General features: G+C 41.8%; 1 protein-coding gene across 1 annotated transcript in view; it reads left to right on the top strand.

Moving 5' to 3' along the window:
• The first annotated feature begins 14905 nt into the window (after nt 1-14905).
• Nucleotides 14906-21591, top strand: part of ctnna2 (catenin (cadherin-associated protein), alpha 2) — a 373379-nt gene continuing 366693 nt past the window's right edge. Inside the window, exon 1 of the mRNA XM_068321606.1 lies at nt 14906-15183. The gene's annotated coding sequence lies outside the window, so the exon portion shown is untranslated. The remainder of the gene's footprint in view (nt 15184-21591) is intronic.

Below are 21591 nucleotides of genomic sequence, written 5' to 3'. Positions count from 1 at the left end.
CTGGCAGCCGTTTCACCAGCGGGATGTAGGTGGGCTGTAGGTACACTAGGTTATGGTCTGATTTACCTAGTGGAGGGAGGGGGGTGGCGGTGTATGCCTCCTTAGCATTAGTGTAGAACAGATCGATGGTTCTGTTCTTCCGTGTGGGACAGTCTACACACTGGACCATTGTGGGGAGAGATGAGTCCAAGGTGACGTGGTTAAAGTCACCGGTGATGATGACGAGCGCCTCCGGGTGCCGGGTCCGAAGAGCAGAGGTGGTCCCACAGATGGTCTCTTGTGCCGTCTCTGGGTCCGCCCGTGGAGGGATGTAGATGGCGAGGACGATGACGTGTGAGGATTCACGCGCCAGGTAGTAGGGTCTGATGCTAACAGCTGTTAGCTCCAGATCGCGGTTACACAGTGTTGATTTCATCGTCACATGTCCCGGATGGCACCATCTATCGTTGGTGTAGATGATTAATCCACCTCCTTTCTTCTTACCGGCGGTGTTCGTGTCCCGGTCCGCTCGTACGGAGAAGCCGGTTAGTCGGACGTTAGCGTCTGGCACGTCGCCAGTTAGCCACATCTCTGAGAACACCAACAAGCTGGTCTCCCGGTAGCGATGATCAGTCCTGCACAGTGCCGTCAGTTCGTCCAACTTGTTGGGTAGAGAGTTCACGTTCCCCGTGATGACGGAGGGGACGGAGGGCTTGACTCTCCTCCGGTTAGCGGCTCTAGCCGTTAGTCTAGCCCTTTCAACTCGACCCGCTCGGCATCCGCGATATCTCCGTCGGAGCTCAGCGGGGATGAGATCGCGTGTTGCTGGGTCTCCTTTGACCCTCATTGACATCAACTCCTCCCTGGAGTACACTAGCATATCACTATACATTATCTAAATTTACGCTAGAAAAATACACGCAGAAACATAGAAAAAAACGCAAAATTATGCAAACAAACTCGCTCTGAGCAGAGGAAACTGCATCCTGCTCGCGCATGCGCAGTACGTATTTAATTAATCCCCTAACTGGGAAATTACTTTTTACACTCTACATTTACACATCTTTGTGTTAGATACAGAGTTTTGTACAGGCCCCTGAAACAGAACCACAACACGCAAGTGGCCTGCGAGCATGCAATTACTAAACACAACAGTACATGGGGAGGCAGACTGACGGGCAGTCACTTTGGGTGGCCCGAGTTGAGCACAGGAGGATGAACCCCAAAGTAGGGTTTCAGGTTCACCACATAAATAGTGTCCATTTTCTGCTTGTGGTCATTCCAGTGTATTTGATAATTGATGTGCCCAAATTTCTTCATGACAGATCAAACGTCAAAGGGACTTCATCCATATTTATGATGTCCTCTGGTCCGATGGAGTTTTCTTCTATCGATGTTTCAACAAATTTGTGGAAGTTTTCAATTTTTTCCTGATGGTCAGGGGGGAGTTGCTGACAGAGAGTGGTCTGTGCCCTGATGCATCAGATGGACAGGTTTTTATGTTTCATAAATCTGAAACACCATGACGGGCCAGCTTTGAAATCTTCAATATTCATTTTGCGTGCGATTGTTTTCGCTTGCAGTCTGATATGTACAGTGGATACACCACAGCCACATGCTCTCTGTGTGTTCACCCAGTCCTCCAGGACATTTTCAAGTTCAGGCCACCTGCTTTTAAGGCCTCTGAAAGCTTTTCGCATTTTTGGCATTACATGAGCTCTTCCCGCTGCTGCCTCCAACGTCTCACCATACATTCATTGATGCTAAGCTTGCGTGCAGCAGTGCGATTTCCTTCCTGTATAGCAAGCTCGATGGCCTTCAACTTAAAACTTGCATCATACAAACTTCTTCGTGTAGTTTCCATGTTGAAGGGGCGAGGATTTGAAATTAATTACCAGTTAGTAATTTTTTGTGCGTGTTCTATCTGCTAAAGAAAAGGTCGTGCGTGTTCTATATGTTAAAGAAAAAGTAGCGTCGGCTATTGTTCTTTGCATTTACGTTTCGTCTATTTTAATCTAATTCCGGTTAGAGCAACCCTATCGGTGGCAGAAAAAAACTACAGAATAGCCTCACCTTTGTATGAGCCGCATAGCTCAAAACCTAAGAAAAAAGTAGCGGCTTATAGTCGGGAACATTTGGTACATATTAAAGCTTATCTGGAAAAAAGTACAGATCCAAAATCTTTTTTGTAAATCCTAGTACAACAATCATTGTGTGTCATATTCTGCCTCTGATTCTGCATCGGTATGACCAAAACATTTCTTATTTTGACATTATTCATTCAGTGAAATGTTATTCACCTCTGAAGTAAGACTTACAACATCTGCATCTTCATTTGGGCATAAACAAATCCATAATCGGTAGTGATTTAGGTATGGTATGTGTTTTGTCAATAACTGTCAAAGTCAGTCTGGATGTGCTGTAGAATATTCAGAATTTAAGATTAAGATCTGTACATTTTATTACCAAAATGACATAAATGAATGCTTATCCACTGCAGTGTACTGATGGCATAGTTAGAGACAGCATTGGCTTTCTTCCTACTTTCCATCTACAAGGGAAATTAGCTGCATTTCCTGGTCAAAAGCCAGAGGAGTAATTACACCACCCCCACCCATCCACCCACTTACCCCCAAGGCCTTAATGGTACATCTTCTAAATGTACCAAGGAATGCATTTTATGTCTGAGAAGTAAAATCCTGAGCCTGAAATTTGCTTTTGCTGTGGTTTATTTGCAGTTGACATGTAGTGTGCTGTTGCATCTTCAAAATATCCAGGAAGTATGAATAATTGATATCTTTTTGTCTGTCACTGTTCCTTTTCTTCATTCATCATGCCCTGCAATCTCCCTAACTAATAACATTCATTCATTCATTTTCTGCCGCTTCATCCGCCGTGGCGGGTCACGGGGAGCTGGAGCCTATCTCAGCTGGCATAGGGCGTGAGGCGGGGGGACACTCCAGGTACGACGCCAGTGCACCGAGGAGCGACTAACTAATAACAGCCGTGATAAAATGAGATTTTCCATACTATTGTTGTCCACGTGTTTCTCTTCTAATTAAAAATTCAAATAATTTTCACACACAAATTACAGTACCACAAATTACAGGTCATCTTCAACAGATGTGCTTTTTCTCAAATCTTTGGTTGAATTTCTTTTCTGTTAAAGATAAATCACTACAGGCACATCACAGCTTTTCAATTAGCTGAAGTAGTCACAGTGTGAATTTTTCATACTAAAACAGATGTGTTTTATTTTCCCTTGCATCATTGCAAAGACATACAGTATATCATATCATTACAGTATGATATGACCAGGACCTGGACTCTGTGGAGACAGCTCTAGAGAGGAGGACTATGTCCAAGTTTAGATCGATCCTGGGTAACACCACCCACCCCCTGCACACCACCTTTGCCCAACAGTGGAGCTCCTTCAGTGGCAGACTGCTGTCACCAAGCTCCTCCACTGAGACTCAGGACCTCCATTGTGCCTCATGCCATCAGGGGGTACAACCATTCTCTCAGAAGGAGGGGGGCAAAGCTGAAGTCACAGAGTCATCAAGGTCGGCTGAGAGGGGATAGACTAGGGGGCCTGGGATGCACTGGGAATGCACTGTGGGATACTTTGTGGGTGTCCTTAGTGTCAGTCTACAGTTCGGTTCATCCACTTATTCTTATCTTATATCTTCTTATGCTCCTTCTATGTTTTATGCTTCTTTCAGGTTCTTATGCTTCCTTTTTATGTTGTGTTTTCTGTTGTTGTAATTATGTAATTATGTTAATTATGTAATTTTTGTAACGTCTTTTTGTCTGTCAGTCAATGGTCAGTGTGTTTATTTGTATGTGTTTGTGAGCAGATTTTACTCAGAATTTCCTTTGGGATTATTAAAGTGTCTGTCTGTCTGTCTGTCTGTCTGTCTGTCTGTCTGTCTGTCTGTCTGTCTTCAAAGCGGTGATGTATTGTGATTGTCAGTGTTTGTGTGTTTGTTTGTTCGTTCATTTGTTCGTCCGTCCGTCCGTTAGTATATCCACATCTGCAACCATTGCAGATAGAAAGATGAAACAAAAAGCACATCACTTGGGCAGAAAAGGGGATGACAATAAGATGATGAGCTTAACCTTGAGCAAAGTAGGTCAAGGTCAAAATTCAACGGTGGTACACTCAGGAACTGGGTAAGATAGAAAGACGAGGGAGAAGGCCAGTGTAAGACCATAGATCAAAGCTAGTGCTTTGATTAACGACAGTAGGGCAGAGCAATAGGTTTGATTTTTGACCCATGCAAGTAGGTCAGGGTAAAATTTTAAATTCAGGGGTGTCGCAGGATGTCGCAGTCTGTGACTGCATTGATTCTAGTTGACGTAGAAACCGTCCATACCTTTTATTAGACGGGTGGAAAGGGATGGGAAAGAAAAGTAAAATTACAATCCTATCCTAATGAACCATCGTTGAACATCCACATTTGACAACTATTCTGGCATTGAAACAGTACAGAAAATATATATTGCAAAAGTACAGGTAAATTTCCTTCAAATCAATTTTACATAGGCCCATCGTCAGCAGCCATGCAGTATCAGCAGTGAAGAAAGTTAATGGTGTTTCTTTACAATAAAAATTTCCCAACTAAAAATGCAAAGACCTGAGAACTCCAACTGTGAAGTGACTTCACACATTCTCCAATAGATTAAAGATTACACCACACCCAGTGATTTATTACAACTGGAAGTTGGCGAGAAAGTTCATTTCTTGTCATACATGAAATCATGAACAATCTTTAATTTTACTCTTTATCAGCAAAACAAAAACTATAAAAAATAATATATTGAGTGGGTGGCATAGTGGCGCAGTGGGTAGCGCTGTCTCAGCACAACAAGGCGAGTCCGATTTTGAGTCCCCCTTTGTTTGCATGTTCTCCATGTGTCTGCATAGGTTGTTTCCGGATTCCTCCCACCACAAAAACATGCGCTTCAGGTTAATTGGCCGTTCCAAATTGCCCGTAAGAGTGCGTGTTATACGTATGTCTCTGTGTAGCTCCACAGTGCACTGGCGTCGCGCCCAGAGTTTGCCCCGCCTCACGCCCTATGACAGCTAGGATAGGCTCCAGCTCCCTGTGACCCGCGCAAGCAGATGAACCGGTCAGATAATGAATAAATATTTTGCCTTGAACAAGAAGGGAATCATTTTTATCATCTGTCAAAGGGTAAGCCTATTTAAGAAAACCTGGAACAACCAATACACCATTAAGTATCTAAACTAGCAGATTCATAAAAGGTTCAATCCTTGAGAAATTTTTGTTGGCAAAGAATTAACTCATGAAACTGGTTGGCAGCTGTTTCCTCCTGGCCTACAAGGAACATTGACAACACTTTACTCACCACAAGCTGTCTCTGATGGTGGAGCGTAACCATTGCTTCTAGCATCTCTTTTCTGCCAAGAAATATAATTTCAAGTTGGTGACTGATGCTTAGAGTTATAACCCTCAGGGCATCCTTATTTAATCTTCTCATGTTAGAGTTACAAGGTATTATAATGGAGCAGGGTGATGTTTCAGGTATATTCATATGCAGCAGCATGATCACAAAAGATGAATGAGAAGGCAATCAAGAAAGCAGACCTTTGTAAATATTTTCTGTGTTTTCGTTTTTTCACAGCGCAGATCAAAAACTACATGTTGATGTTCAAAAATAACAAAGCACATTAGTAGCAAAGCTGCAAAATAATAAAGCAAGGTTCTGTGGTATGAAACAGACCTTTATTATCTTTACATCATCAACATGCTAGATCATATTTGTACACTTTATAATTTGCAAGGGAGGAAACTTCATTTCATTCACCACTTTATTGAAAGCCTGAATCATATAATCCATCTATCATTTTTCTTGGAGAAGAGACCATTGCAGTCATCTCATCTACAGCAGTTTATCTGCCTTGCGTGTCACAGCTCTGCTGGAGCCCATCCTGGCTGGCTACATAAGATGTTGGGTCATTATGGGGCGAATCAAATAACATTTTTAGAAAAAATAATGTTTTCAAGACAGTTGTTTGCATTGCCTGTGATAAGACCATACGATTTGTGCTGAGTTCCCTATATTATTCTGTCACATAGGCAAATTTATTGTTGATCTGCCATGATCATCAGTCTTCCCCACTACATTTTCCACAAGTATACAAGCATTTTCACACAGACATCTAACTCTGGAGGGACATGGTGAGTGGAACCCCTTGAAAATCATTGTGCAAATTAGGGTGCTCATTTAAATATAATCACTCTTCATCTTCTGCACTGTATATGAAAGGCAATCACTCACAGAACTATTCAGTGACCCTTTACGATATAATAAATGGTTGGATAATGAGAATGAAGACTCGATTGCAACTGCACATTCAAATGTAGTTTACAGTCTGCACATCGATTTCTTTAGTCATACATCATTATTATTGTTTTATAAATTCAAAGAAAATGAATTTACTGTAAGTGCTGTTTATCTTGTAATATAGCATGTTTCTAAAATAAATGACGAAAATATAGAAAACGCAGTGCTCTGAAAGCAACACTGAAAAGACAAACAGAAAAATAATACTGTGAAATGTTGTACAGTATTTGTGTGATTGGTGTTTACTGCTAATATAGTAAGCTTTTTTGTGACACTATTGCCTGCTGTTTAAAATTGACCTCATAACCTTGATGCTTGAGGACTTAATGGATAATGATACTCTCCTGAGAGTTAGAGATCACATGTAATCTTTAGGATGCCCTGATGACCTTTTAAACATACTGCTTTTGCTATTTTAATACAAAATGTGACACATTCTTTTAAATATTTTTTACCAGCAGTGGTAGTAATAATAATAATAATAATAATATAATCATAATAATAATAATTGCTTAAATTCCTGATGTTTTCAAAAGTCATCGTGACGTTTATGTTTTTCTATTTTATGTTACGTTATTGCCTCATTATTGTGGCGTTCGACTGTAGTCAAGCACCTTTTAGGGGAGCCCAGGTGCGTCGCGAATCTAAACTGTTCCCTGTGTGGTGTCTCTCTCTAACCGGAGCAACCGCGGTGGATGAGGTGGTTCCATCAAACTAAATACAGTCCCCCCCGAGCATATCTACAGCATTGGTCCTTCGAGTCGGATTCATTTCACCCACGGCGAGCCATGGACACACAGAGAACCACAATGGATGAATATAGAGGACAGGTAGGAGCAAGACCACAACAGCTTCCAGCATATTTGCAAAGCCATAAGATCTGCCTACCGCAGTCCCTCGTGCCTTGTTCTGCCCCTTCTGATGAAGATAGCGAGAATGCCAGCGCACTGTAGCTGTGGTCTCTCAGCCTGCAGACCGAGTCCTTTACTAAAGGTGACCAGCCACACACTGCGCTCGGGTGCCCTCCCTGTCTCTCCTTACCGTAAAAGTTAATGAGGCAACTCAATGGGAATTAGCATCACATGCTAGTAACCTGCCTGAGCAGTTAAATATGTTAGTTGGGCTCTCATCAGCACCCCCTCAGACCAGAGCTACCACAGTCAAAGTCCATCAGGATGTAAATATAACTCAAGTGGACTTGAATTCTCCGATGCAATGCCCATCTCCACAAAATGTCTTGAGCTCCCCCCCTGAATTATTCACCTGGGACAGTATTTCTAACAGACAGCGGTGCCCATTGACAGCAGCCATTATCCTTCAAGTCAAGCCTGTTTCCTCAGCCTCCAGGTGACATGCTGCAAACTCCACTAGTGCCTACAACAACAGTAGCTATACAGGCCCAAGTAACTTCACCAAATATGCCAGGTCAAAGGCAGGATATGTAATTAACTCAGTCCCTACCGCCAACATTAACAGAGTTAAGGCTTGGAGCAATTTCCATGCCACCATCCCCTACAGTTATGAGTATGGCTAAGGCTCCACTTAACATTCAGGCTATGCCAGCCATAGGATAAATGAGCCACCAACAGCTGACAGGACATCAGCCGTATTACCAGCCCAATCAGGTTGTGTCATCACCTGTAGAGAGCAGACATGGCAACACGTCATTAGCTGGACAAGCCCAATATCAATCTCAGCTAATGACACCTGCATTCTCAAGATATCAGTATGTGCCCGTGCAGCCTGCACCCCAAGCACAGACTAAACCAACCCTGTTTCCTGCATACCAGTTATCCACCGCAGCTGCTATCCAGCCAGTAAGCCAACACCTAGCAGGCATACCTCAGCAGTCAAATTACCAACCAGTGTACACTCCTGCTGGGTTCCAGCCGGCAGTGTGTCAAACCCCTCATGTCATCCCCACGCAGTCAGCGTACCAACTACCATCCTACCAGTTGAGCCATCAGCTGCAACAGGTGCACCAGCTTCAGCCTACTCCTTCAACCCAGCCAGCCTATCAGCTAGTGCTTCCAGCCCCTATCACCATATCAGATTGTACAGGTCCAGTACACCCCTCAGCCTCAATTTACACCGCCACAAGTGCCATATGCTCTCCAAACTCCTAGGCAACCAATCCCAGTACCTGAAATGCCAAAATGAATCCATGACAGTGAGAGAGTTCACTGACCTGAAGATGGCACTCGACCACTTACTAAACCCTCATATTGAACTCTCTGAACACTATTACTATCGAGTTCTCATTGAGCAATTGATCCTGGATGAAGCCCGGCTCATTGCCCAGTCCTGAAGACACTATGCACAGCCATACGCGGCAGCAATACAGGCCCTTCAGCGACAATATGGGCAGCCGCACCAGCTCGCACAAAGTAAGATCGCAGCAATCCTGAATGCTCTCGACCTCAAAGCAGGAGACTCCAAAGCCTTCCAGAGCTTCGCCCTCAGTATCGAACTGCTAGTGGGAATGCTGACATCGCTGGAGGGCCCTAATGGGATGGAAGTGATGTTGACTGGCCACGTTGATTGACTCCTTAGTAAACTCCCCAAACAGTTAAGAGATGGCTTCGTGGAGCACCTACAGGCTCATGGCCGCCTCAACACTAGCAACCTCAACCCATACAACCTTCGGGACCTCTCTGAGTGACTCAACGTCAAGGCAGAAGCTCAAAGACTGTCGGCGAAAATGGCTCAGCGCCATCGCATTGAAGGAGCGCAACCCGCCAAGCGAAACAAACAGGCTCCCATAGCAAAACCACGTAACCAATTCATCTCAGTGTACCACGGCTATGATAGTCCCAAGACTCACAACTGCGAGCCCACAGGGGAAATTCGGCCAGAGTTAAAGCAGCAGAAATCCAAACGGATGTGCCTCTTTTGTAAGAGTGATGAGCACTATCTATCACAATGTCCAAACATCGTCCAGTGTTGACTGGAGGAAGTCGAGAAGTGGGTAAGAGACGGGAAGCATTGTCGTAATTGTGGTCGCACCAACCACGCAAAACAGGCCTGCACCTTGAAGGAATCGTGCAGCGAATGCCAAGAGATTCACCTGAGAGTGCTCCATGTCCTCGGCAAGCCAGGTCCCCATGTCTACCTCATCACGCCAAAGGATCGAGCCTCCCTCACCAACTCTAAGCAAGGAGGAAATGTGTATCTCAAGGTGGAGCCAGTTATCATAAGCCATGAAAGCAAGTCACTAGAAACTTAAGCAATCCTTGACGACGGGGCTCAGCGCACAATAATTCTGCCAGCTGCTGCTTGACACTTGTGAATGGGCAATGTCAATTCCCTTTCTCTACAAATAGTTCACCAAGGCACAACAGAGCTCACTGGTGCATCAGTTGACTTCCACGTAGCCCCACTCACAAAGCCCTCAGAATGGCATCTGGATTAATTAAGGGTGCCTTCACAGCTGGTCAGCTAATCCTTTCAGAGCAATCATATCCTGTGACAGCGCTTCAACGACGTTACCGCCACCTCAGAGGTCTCCATCTACAGAACTTCAGTAAGGTGCAGCCACTGCTGCTAATCGGTACAGATTGCACACATCTGATCACAGCCCGTCAGATTTGGCATCAGAGGTGGACTAGCAGCCATTCACACAGCTCGGCATTTCAGGGCCCAGATGGTTTTGCCTCTCAAACTACCTCATGCTACTTCACAGTTCTCAGGCCAGGGCCCGACGATCTCTACCAAAACGTTGAACGTCTTTGGCAGCTTGACGTTCTTCCATTTCGAAGCGAACGGCAAGTAGTGAGATCCCGTTTGGACCAAGAAGCTGTGAACATCCTGAAAACACACACCAAGAAAGTGAAAGTCGGCAACATACTTCGATACGCCACTCCTTTGCTCCGTGTCAAAGGTGCTGAAATCAGGCGTCAATACTGGGTTCTCTATGGGAGGCAGGCCATCAAGCGTCATCAAACTACTTGTACTGAATGCAGGAAATGGAGAGGGAAGCCCGTCGTTCCACTGATGGCAGATCTACCTCCTGCCCGTCCACAACTTCTTAAGCCCCCGTTCTTCTCAACAGGTGTAGACTGCTTCCGACCATACACCATCAAGGTCGGACGCCGCACTGAGAAACGTTGGGGAATCATATTGAAATGTCTCACCACTCGCTCTGTCCATCTTGATCTGCTGAGAAGTCTTGATGCAGATGCCTTTCTCTTGGCCTTGAGATGTTTCATTGCCCGCAGAGGCACCCCTGCAGAGATTCTGTCTGACCATGGGACAAACTTCAGTGGTGCAGAGAGAGAACTAGAAGAAGCATTTGCTGCAATGGAGCCACAGATACAGGAAAATCTGGTCAATCAACGTATCACATTCAAGTTCAACCCACCAGCAGCACCCCACTTTGGCGGTGCATGGGGGTGTGAAGTACAGTCAGTCAAGAAAGCTCTTAAGGTTGTTATCGGCTCTCAATACCTCCAGGAAGAAGTCCTGTTAACAGTCTTAATTGAGCATTCTCAATGCTAAACCTCTTGGATACGTGTCTTCAGACGTTGCTGACACAGATCCTGTGACCCCAAACATGTTGTTGATGGGGCGGTGGGATGCCTCACTGCCACAGGTATCCTACGCTCCAGATCCCCTTACCAAGAGGAGGTGGCGTCACTGTTAAATTATGGTGGACCACTTCTGGGTGCAATTCCTCAGGAAGTACTTGGCAACGCTCCGAGTTCGCCAGACATGGCAACGATACAAAGGCAGTCTCCTCCAAAATACGGTCTTGACGATCGTAGATCCTCAGCTGCCACGTGCCCATTGGCCTATCGGGAAGATGGTCAAGTTGGACACCAGCGTCAATGGTTGCATCGGATCAGCTGAGGTTCGAGTGGGGGACAAGACGTACCTGAAACCAGTAGCATGCCTCATCCAGCTCCCAGCTGTCCCAGACGAGGATGCTGATTCTAATGACTGCTGAGCCAGTAACTATTGAAGACTGTTAAGGAATTTACTATCATGAAGTTTGTTTTTTTATTTTATGTTACGTTATTGCCTCGTTATTGTGACGTTCAATTGTAGTCAGGCACCTTTTAGGGGAGCCTAGGTGAGTCGCGGGGTCCTGTCAGAGAGGTCCAGCGCCGTTAACGCTGTTAATGGGAGTTGGCAAGAGTTAGCGATCGAAACGATATGTACGGAGGTCGTCTACCCATCTGAACCGAGTCGTTGAATGCAGTCGTTCTGTAATGCTGCTGAATGTTTAATTAAATTACAAATCTAAACTGTTGCCTATGTGGCGTCTCTCTCTAACCAGAGCAACCACGGTGGATGAGGTGGTTCCATCAAACTAAATACAGTCCCCCCCGAGCATATATACAACAACAATAACAACAACAACAACAACAACAATAATAATAATAATAAAACCTGCAATGCTTCCCTAAACGTAATGAGTTGGTGTTTTATTTGTAAAGGCATACAGACTGATCATGACCACAGCCATTCATAACTTGGGAATTTTAAAATAAAATACCTCAAGCCCAAGAGCCTCATGTAAGTAAATACCTCAAGGGATTATAAATAAATGGAAAAGTATCTTCTAGAAAGCATTATGGTGTAAAGTGATGATGAGGTGTGGGTGTGGGGGAAGGGACCAGTGGCACACTATGGTGAAATGTGAATAAGTGATTTTAACAAATAGGGCCTTATGGAAGCCTGAATCATGAACTGCCCTTATCACTTGGTAAAGTAAGTAAAGTTAAAATACAATTCCCTGCAGGCATGGAAACAGAAAGCAGGCTAAACCAAACAGAAACACATTCCAACATATGGTCATAGCAAATCAATTGAGATTAGTTTTGTCTTAAATGTAGTTCAAATGTAGCTGGTGATTGACAGGTGGATTTATTAAAGTGATTGTGCAGGCATTCCGGTGGACTGCCAAGATGAGGATGAAGTTGAGTCTGAAGGCAACATTTATGATTACAGTATATCAAGCTAACCAAGCCCTGGGCAATGAGGCATCAGAAAGTATTTACCTTTAAAGCTTGCTTGGAAACTCACCTGTAGGGCTATTGTGAGGAGCTAAGGTAACCTGAATGAGCTCATGGTTGAAGCACCTTTTCTATCTCCAGCATTCTGCATTCTATTTAAATTGGGACTGTGGGAATTCTGGTTTTGCCCAGTGTCTTCAGATGTGTCATTCTCTCAGATGATTGTTGTGCATTTCGTTTTTCAGAGTTACCTCATGTCATGGTCTTTCTGATATCAGTATTTCAAAAATTTAAAGAATTAAAAAACAAACAAAACATCCAATTCATCATTTTAAAGTTTTTATACATGATGCAACTGTTATCATTCTTTCTTATTTTAATATTTTATTTAAATTAATTCTAAAACTAACGGGAACCCATAGGAATTCCACGATAAAACAATATCACACTTCATACCAAACATATGAAAAGAATAAATGGCTACCTTGTTCTATGGAGCTAACACTATACTGCTAATGTGGAGAGCTCCAGCTAAACAATAGCCGACTGATGCTAGCTGAGCTTTTGCTGCAACACAATGAAGACACTGTGATGTCATGTATGCTAGCGTATATTCCTTCTTGATTACTTTACTACTTGAACAGTGATTTGTACATTTTATTAGAACAATAAAAGTTGAAGTTTTTGATGATGTAACTTTCCAGAGTTGGAAACATCCTGTTGTGAGCGTCAGACACCAGGAACCAAAACCAGTAGGACGTCCATTACGGTGCCGACGACATCCTGACCTCCATTGAGTCTGTAATCTGGTGGAGAGACTTTTCAAAATCATTTGTACAGAATGACATCAAAGTAGGGATTCACCTTGTCTTCATCGGAGGAGCATTAATGAACTCAATAGAGTCTGCAGCAGAAACAACTGGACGGTCTGATGATGTTTCATTGTTGTTTTGGCCATAGATTGGTTGTTGATTGTGTACATGAGCAAGGCTCGAAGGAAACCTAATAAACGTGCAAAGCCAAGCTTTGATTTCATCCTATTCAGTTGAGATTTGCCCATTTTTTGAGGACGGTACGACCGCATTTAGAAAAGTTTTCACACCCTGCTGTTCGCAAACGGACTTCGCAAACACAGTATTACAGTTTCCTTTTTGGCCTAACCAGTCATTGTATAAATGGACATATTTTTTGTATACCCCACATTCATTGGCTCTGGCTAAGTAGTACTTCTCTTTCTGAGACGCAATCCTTTCCTCTCTTTCAGTTGGAGTTTTCAGTTGGAGTTTCACTCCGTTGCCTTATTCCGTCTCACTCCTGCTGTTTGGACTCTCCACTCAAAAACATGAAGATTGTTGGAAAAATTATGACACTGTAAAATTATGTTAACTGGGAAGTCCATGTATAGTTATTTCTTCTCCTAACATAGATGCCTTACGACATATTGTTCAGGTGATTCCTTCTGGCAGATGTGCTGTGATTGGTTGGGCCCCTGATTGGTTGAGCACTTGACAGGTAGTGGGTGGAGTTGGTGACAGTGTGACACCGTGAGACTTTTCATATGAGCTTATTCAAATATATATGTGAAGATACTGTGATATCTATAACACTCAACCAGAGATCTTGCAGCTCACAGATATACCTTTTTAAAAATATCCAATCTTGGGTGTATTAATTATTTGAACGACTGCACTTCTGACTTCTCTTGTTTAAAAGCTTGGAGTGTAACATTTATTTTTGTGTTCCACAATGTAGCTTTAATTGTTATATATCTCCAGTCCACTCTATTAATCTTCCAATATTAATCTTTTTGTACATAAAACATTTCTAAAAATAATTGTTTAATTTCATTAACATCCATCCATTCATCCATTCTCTTCCGCGTATCCGGGGTTGGGTCGCGGGGGCAGCAGTTTAAGCAGGGAAGCCCAGACTTCTGTCTCCCTATAGCCACTTCGTCCAGCTCCTCCGGGAGAATCCCAAGGCGTTCCCAGGCCAGCCGGGAGACATAGTCTATCCAGCGTGTCCTTAACATATAATTAATTAATTAATTATATGTTATTAACATATAATTAATTAATTATATGTTAATAATTAATTAATTAATTATATGTTATTAACATATAATTAATTAATTATATGTTAAGGACACGCTGGATAGACTATGTCTCCCGGCTGGCCTGGGAACGCCTTGGGATTCTCCCGGAGGAGCTGGACGAAGTGGCTATAGGGAGAGGGAAGTCTGGGCTTCCCTGCTTAAACTGCTGCCCCCGCGACCCGACCCCGGTTACGCGGAAGAGAATGGATGGATGGATGGATGGATGTTAATGAAATTAAACAATTATTTTTAGAAATGTTTTCTGTTATTAACATATAATTGTTAAAATTATAGTCAAAGTATTAGTTCTGTTGTCACTATTACTACAGATGGAGTCTCAATGCCCCATCCCGGAATTAACCAAAGCCCAGATATTCTCCTGACGTGTTCCCTCGCGGGGCGCATCCTTTCTCATCACGCATGCGTCAAAAACGGAGCCTCTCCTGATTTGACACTCTGCACATGCCACTATATTGCAAGGCTCCTCCGGGAAGGCGCACCATCATTTGCACCTGCCTACTCCGCTGTTGTGGCTGGATTGCTAGGAGGGGCCATTATTTCGCAGCCAGACATAGGAGGAGGTATTTCCGAGACACCTACAGAAGCGTGTAGACTCAGCTTCAGCACCACATGATTGAGGAAAGCGTCCGGATTGAGTAGATTTTCACAGTTCACGAGGAAAGAAGGACACCATTTTTTGGGAATAGCAATTCTCAGTGAAACCAAGGCGTTGTACACAGTTTGTTGACTTGCAAGAGGCGTCATCCGTAACATTGAAAGGTTCGTAACGTTACTTTGCATTTTGAATGCTGTGGCTTGTCAGCTGGGTAACTGGGGCTAGCATCCTGGTAGCATCACATTTGCTGCACTGACTGACCCGCTACATTGCTAAGACTAGCAAAGGCGAGGTCCACCTTTTCATTCATCATTGTGTTGAAACTAGTTTGGAGGAATAGCTTAATGAATCCACGTACTTAACACTTCATTATACCACATTATGCCTCCGCAGTTTCTGTTTTTTGAGTTTATTCTTTTTCTTTCACGAGAAATGTGTGCTGCCGACTATGCTAGCGTTATATAGACCACATTCTGCGTGCTGCTATCCGGTGAGCACAGTGCTGAAAGGCGGCTCTGGCTGACTGACGGGAGGCTGTGGCAAAGAAAAGCTAGGCTACCAGGCTAGTGGAGCGGCTAAGCTAGCTGTACCAGCCAGTGACTCAAAATACCGGAGTCACATCTGCATAAACGGCTGTTTAGTCCTTAGGGGGGCTTCGTAGAAATTCTTGTTTCTCTTCTGTCGTAAAGACCGTCTAGCTTTTTGTCTTTATGTGTCTGCAGCACTATAAATATCTAACTCTAATTCTTACGCACGTCCGTCTAGATAAACTCACCGATCGCTTTCAGTCACGAGTATAAAAAAAACATATTTGCTCATTATTTTTAATACTTTATTGTGATTCCATTCAATTCCGGTCTTTAAGTAGCGAACTGCACACCCTTGCCGCGCATCCCACTCAGAGTGAAAGCGTTGCGTTTTGGTCAGGTCTCAGTTTTGAATGTACAGTAAGGGGACGTTCCTTCCTGTGGTAAACCGGTGAATGAAATCCTTCCGCCGCGTGTTGTCCTGCACCCTGCAGCTTACTGTTAGCTCGTTACAGTTTTGATTAAAATGCCATCTTTAACGGGATTTTCTATTTCTTGCAACTGCAAACTATAGTTGTAATTACATTACTTTTTTTTAAAAAGTCATGTATTGTTCAGATTTACATTTAACATTACATTGCAGTAGTATGACCCCTGCTTTTTTGACCCAGTGCAGTTTGACCCATTCCCTTTCTGTAACTGGATACCTGTATATGGAATCTCACAGGCCTCATTGGGGTCACATAGCGGCTGTATTTAGAATTGATTGGCAAGGAGGCATGCTGACAATCTGTCAGGGCTGTGTGGATCTACACCCCCGTATGTTTACTGTGCTACTATTTTGTTTTATTTACATCCGGAAGCATGAAAATAAAGCTGTTAATAGCCTCCGATTTGTGTTGCAATCGGTGTTCTATGGATTTTGATTTCACAAAAGGAGATAAAGAGGATGTACTTAACATTAAATATATTCTGAGTAGGATACTGTTTCATATAAGATATAGTTGACTTGATGTGTGACACAGTGGAATGCCTAAAGTGAGTTTATTTGTTCTCAAATATTATGTCCAGTATTGTCATAGTTTCCAAAAGCTTAATATGACATTACCGTCTTTTATTGACAGCAATGGTCTTTGAATTGACAGAATTTTGAAAAAGGCTGATTTTCTGTTATTTTGGTTTTTCTTGTTGCATGACATAAATCGGTTACTTAAGAAACACTGTCATCAACTTATCTGACAACTGTATGGTTGAATAATTATCTACTGATTGCAGCATCAGATAATTCTGTCCCGTGGTACAATCCCCATCATATTATGCAGCAGAAAAAAAATCAATATAATGAGCAGCAAAATTAGTATTTCACATATGGCTGATTAGGAACTCTTTTGTATTAATTGTTACTAAGTATTAACTTTAATAAAAGATGTTAGTTTCTTGTGAAATACATGCATATGTGCATCACTCTCTTTATAAGTAAAATGCGTTTTATATTACTCTTTATAAGTAAGTAAAATGCTCTTTTGTAAGTAAAATTTATTTTTTCATTTTACAGAAGAACACATCCATATCTTTGTTATTCTTTTATCCTATATGGTTAACAATTGTTAAGCATGTTTTTGTGGTGAAAAATTTTCTTCACCACTTTGTCTAGACAAACTTAAGAGCTTGGTTTGATTTTGGGAAATAAAAGAGTTGTGTGAATTGTATCTGTCTAGTATGAACACATTCTGCTTCACTATTTTACCTAGTATGTAGCCCATTTTGCTTATTTCCCATTCCTCATTTAACCATGCCAAATTGCAAGGTTTCACAGCCATCTGATTTTAGCCACCTGAATGCTTTGGCTCAATTACCGTATGCCATTTGTGGTAGAAAGCCTGTTTCTGTTATTGGCGATAAGAAAACAAAAAAACAAAAAACGTAATTCCGGGTCTGAATCAATGGTAGTCAGGAGTCATTGTGTTCTTGGTCTCCTGGGAGAGGAAGCAATATTGGCTGAACACCGTGCAACCCCTTGTTGTGCCGAAGCGGAGCTTTACGGTATCCATAGTAGCCCTGCTGCAGAATTGGAATGTCTCTGCTCCCAGGCTTTTTTCACTTCAGCTCTTGAACAACTGTTTGGTGCCATTTAAGAGTTGAGAGATGAACTATTAGAAACACAGAACAATCAATACTTCTGACATCAGCTTTTCCTCTAATAGCTACAAGCTAAATCTGCATTGTGGATTGGTACTGAATAGATAACAAACATACTTAGCAGGTATTTAGGAAAGTGTGTACTTTCTCATCTCTCTGGTAACATACTGTGTGTTACTGGTGAGTGGGGACACTTGAAACTCTTATTTACTCGACAGCATATGACGTTGGAACATATTCTTTTGACTTCATGAATTTGCAGCTGGTGTTTCCATAGCCAATAGCTTATGTGACACACTGGGGGGAAAAATAGGACTACAGTATTTTGTTTCAGGGGAAACAATAAAGTGGATGATCCTGCAATGCTTGAAAATGCAGCGTCAGCAGCAGCTTAGAATAAAGTTATTCTTGTCTATTTTTCTGCTTGAAACCAGACCCACAAACAGTTGGCACTGTCAAAGTTATAATGTTACTGATCAACTTTGTTGTCTTTGCAGCTATTTTACAAAATCAATTGATTCTTTCATGCCTCCATGATGGTGAAATCTGTGAATGGTGGGTTGAATAATATTAACCAAGAAACTGCTCAAAAAGCACTTCAAGGATGATTTTTTTAATTGTCATTTCTATTGAAGTGTTTGTCAACACTGGTTTACAGTTGTCTGAATATTTAATGAGAATTGACTTTCTTCAGCAGCTTCAATCTTATCTTAAGGTTGGAGCTCCATTTTTAGCAGATGTACAGGAAGCTGCTAACACAATCTGCAAAGACATACTTCTGTGTTTCGGGGAGATTCAAATATTGATAATCTGTTGTTCGGGTGAAAACACCATCTCTTACACTGCTCTGATCTTCCATACATACTGTTGTGTTGGTGTAAAATGATCCAGCCTGTAGCTATATAGCTCTTAAGTGTTACAAGATATTAACATATCTTGCTGTTCTCAAGCAAAGTGAAATACTGTATGTGATGTACTGGCAAATTTGGTAAGACCGGGTGAAGAGCTGACAAACCACCAGGAAAAGACAAAGACTTTTCTGCCAAACCTTCATTTATAAGTCATTTAAAAAACACAAAAACAAAAAACAAAAAACGGAAGGAAAGAAAAGTAATATGTATTCGTTTGAGACAAAATAAGAAATTACTTTGACAGGGGTTTGTTACAGCCTACCAGACATTGATTTTGATTGAATTGAGTTGATTCATATTGAGACATTTTAGTAAAAAAAAGTATAACTTGACTACTTCTTTTACTCATTGACAGCCATGCTGACTATAGTTCCTAATAACAATTCTTGCTCGCTTTATCTTTATGCATTATGTTTGGTTTTACCATTATGTGAAAGTTGAATGATTTGGATATGTTAAATTTACATGGGTTGTTTCAACCAATTTATTTATTTTTTACCAGACATTTACAACTAGCACAAGGTGGTGTTGATGGCAGTTGATCAATCTGGTGAAGACATAACTGTTAAATTACTTTCTTTCAGCCTCAGTAGTGCAGCGATAGAGCTCACCTTAAAAGAAAGAGGCATCTGGTGAATTTTGTAGATCCAGCATGTAAGCATCAATGTTGAGCACTGCAAACAATCAGTGCTATTCTCCCTTAACAATCACTTTCTCTAACTGTGACACATTGGATTAACTCACTGCTGGTAGCAGAATGTCCTCTCTCTGCTTTCTCTTTGTTTGAGCCTCAGTTGTGGGTCTTATTATTATTATTATTATTATTTTGATTCCATCAAAAACAAATACAAGCATAAATACTTTCAGGTGTCATTTATTCGTTCATCCCTCTCAATTTAACCATCTTTCTGTGACCTCGCTTGTCTTGCTCTATCCTCCCCCTCTATATGCTACATGTGGGACCAGTATTGGCCCCATGTATTGGCCTAGCTCCTCCCCCACACTGTCAGTGCTTTGTCTTGGTGCATTAAATTTCTATTGTTGGGTGAGTGCTTGTCTTCCACCCTCTTACTGAAAATCTATACACTGACCTGTGGTAATTCAAGGATTAGACTTTGGTCAAACAAAAGCTTGGAATCAGAGGCTTTGTGACATATTTTTTCAGGGCAATTTTTAAAACATCCATTTTCTTCCATTCAAATCAGGCCCTTAAGTCAACGATTGATCTTTCTTTAAAATACACCAGAACCTGGGGTGTTATATGCTTAGAATATGCCAGCTGCCTGGTAGTGTTCAGAGAAATGTCTGAATGTTTAAAGAAGACATTTTTCAGTGTTTTCTCCACTTTCTCAGAAATTGTCCAAATATGTTTACATAGTGTACTTCCTATAATGCGCTGTTATTTTCCTTAAAATAAGTGTCATCTAGTAATCTGTCTGAATCTCTTTGTGTATATACATATACTGTATGTATGTATGTATTTAATTATAAGAACAGTTCATTTTAACTCCTTCAAACTTGACGTGTTTTTCTGGATGCCGAGAGAGGAGCAGTGCTGAATTAGGTACACCTGGAATGTGTGAAATGCTCAATAGCAATACTTTTAGAACGCGCAAATGTAGATTTGCAAGGAATCAGTGGCTGAAACAAATTGACGTGATGCACCCAGTCAAAAACAGCACAGTCGTAGGTTTCAAGCAAAGTTCATGCAGCTAAAAATCCTCAACCTGGTCATTTAAAGTGACAGAAGAAAGTGATGCTCTGCAAGTCTTGTCTACTATTTGAACACATGGAACATGTTTCTGACAGAAGTAGTCATATCTAACTTGTGAGGAATCTCTGAACCAGCCATACCAGGGGCTAACCAAATGACCCACTTCAAACAGGATTTTCTTTAAAATGGGCCAATGCACGAGCAAATGTAAATTTAGTGATCTTTTCATTTATGGCACTGGATGTGAGTATGAAAGTTGTATCTGTTGCTTTATTTTGAATGGACGTCACTTTAATTGATCTGGTTTATTTATGTAACAACAGTGTTGCTTTAAATGATAAAACATGTCAAAACCGCTGCTGGTATTTGTGTTTTTCAACAAATTACTCTGAGTATAGTGAATCTCCATGGTCCTTCCTTCATAAGCATTCCTTAAGCTTGTTTCTGAAATGTAAGAAACCCTGTATTGTTCCTCATCTACAGTACATCCTTACTTGTTAGTCACCTCCTTTTTTATTTATTCATTTTGTTTATTATTATTTATTTATTTATCTTTGGAAATTATCTACACTTGCTATTTTCCCAAGAAGGAACCATATAACAGTCGGACGATATGTGAATGCAATATACTGTATGACAATCACATCGTGGTCCTCAAACATTATAGTTATTAAATACTTCTCAGTGTAGCTGTAGCAACTTGCTTATGCTCTTCATTTCTATGAAATTAATAATTGGGAAAACATTTGTGAAGTTCCTGTTATGGTCAAAAAGTAAACCTGAGCAGTTTGGCACGAATAAGTGATTGCGGATAATTCAGTTGTCCTTTCCACTTTTGACGCGTTATATTGACAAATACATTGCTGTGTAGTTGTTGGTAAAGATGATTTACCTTTAGTAGCCCTCCAGATGGGAATTTGAACAACACCTGCTCCAATCGTACATAGTCATGCAATTAAGAGATCATTTTGGGAATACATTTTGGGGTGGTGTGAGACATGTCTTAGCATTTGAAGCAACAAGCACGCAATACTTGGGAGTACCCAAGTGTTCACCATATGACTGCAACCCCAGCCAGTATCTGTCAGATATACACTCAGCTTCACTGTCTCATTTCTACCAATCACACTTAATGTGTCTCAGAGCCCTATTTTGTATTTTCAGTAGCTTGTCAAACTCACAGCTGAGTACATATAATCACAGCGTATAGACATGAGCTGAGTATACTGAGAGATACAGGTACATGCTGCATTAAAAATGTACAGTATACCTCTGTCAAAA

This window comes from Antennarius striatus, chromosome 8 (assembly GCF_040054535.1).
Source record: "Antennarius striatus isolate MH-2024 chromosome 8, ASM4005453v1, whole genome shotgun sequence".
NCBI lineage: Eukaryota > Metazoa > Chordata > Actinopteri > Lophiiformes > Antennariidae > Antennarius > Antennarius striatus.
The sequence above is the reverse complement of the archived record's forward strand: the minus strand, read 5'-3'. Positions and strand labels throughout refer to the sequence as shown.